We start from the raw sequence: 1,338 nt of genomic DNA, 5'->3' as shown, positions 1-1,338 counted from the left end.
AATTAACAATGAAGAAACAACTACATTTGAAATAATGATCTAACCAAATACGTTATTCGTAGAATATTAAATAATGAATAATAGAAAGTAATAATTAATTGTAATAATACAAATGAAAGAATTATTTATGTAATAAAAATACTCAAACTGTAATGACAAATAATAGTTCTGATGAAGTTTATGTTTTAACTAGAAACTAAGTACAATACACTATGTCTTACATGGTGTAATAAATAATATGGAATAATTCACTTGAAATCAAATATGTAAACATTTGTAGATATAATGAATAAATCTCTAAGATGAATTAATTAAATACTTCAGTATTAAAAACAAGGAACAACCATTAAATACATAATATTCATGATTAGAATGAAATATATTTTACTATAAAAATACCAACTGATATCCTTGGTTTAAAAATGATATAATTCTTGTTGGATGGTATATAATTGATTAAATAAGAAAGTAAAAAAGATTATTCAACCTCATCAATAAATAATTCTATTCTTATATTAATATATTCTAAAATTCTTTTATTTATTAGTATCTAATGAGTTACTTAAAAGAAATAATGATCCCGAATAAATAATCACAGAAACATCATGCCTCAATGTTAAAAAACCTACAAAATGGGTTAATAAATTAAATACACTCAAAAACTACAAAGAGAAGTTACAAATAAATCATATCATGAAAACACTCAAATATAAAGAAAAAACAATTAATTAGTTATTCATCAGAAGAGTATTGTTATTGCTTTGGGTAAATAATGTATTTTTCCTATTTTGTTTCATAACAAGATGAAACATCAACAATAAAATGAAAAGACAAATAACAAAATAATGTTGTATGAAAGATACTATAAAATATAATAAGAAAAACTATTTAAATGATGAGAAAGTGAATCTTAAAAAAACAAAAGATTGTTCACAACTTATAAATAATAATCAGAAAATTCTCTTATATTACATCTCAATGAAAATAATTATTAGTAAAGAAAATCCTTGGATCTTCACTCATCGTTTGTCTATTAACTATTTATAGAAATCGTTACATAAACTGAAAACAAACATGAAAAAAAAAATAGAAAGAGAGGAAGTATGAAAGAAAACTGAAAAAGAATAGTGAGATTTGAACTTATAAAAACGAAATACGTCAAATCAATGAAAATAAAAACAAAATAAGAGTTAGAAAAATAGTTTAACTCAAAAATCCAAAATCAAATGAAGATTAACAACATCATAAAATATCATAAATGAAGAAATTATTAATTATACAAATATCCTAAATATTAAGATATTTTAAATGAGTGTTGGGAATCAAAAGTGATGAGAC

Source organism: Entamoeba histolytica, genomic scaffold, assembly GCF_000208925.1.
Source record: "Entamoeba histolytica HM-1:IMSS scf_1104750517549 genomic scaffold, whole genome shotgun sequence".
Lineage (NCBI taxonomy): Eukaryota > Evosea > Mastigamoebida > Endamoebidae > Entamoeba > Entamoeba histolytica.
This window is presented reverse-complemented; position numbering follows the sequence as displayed.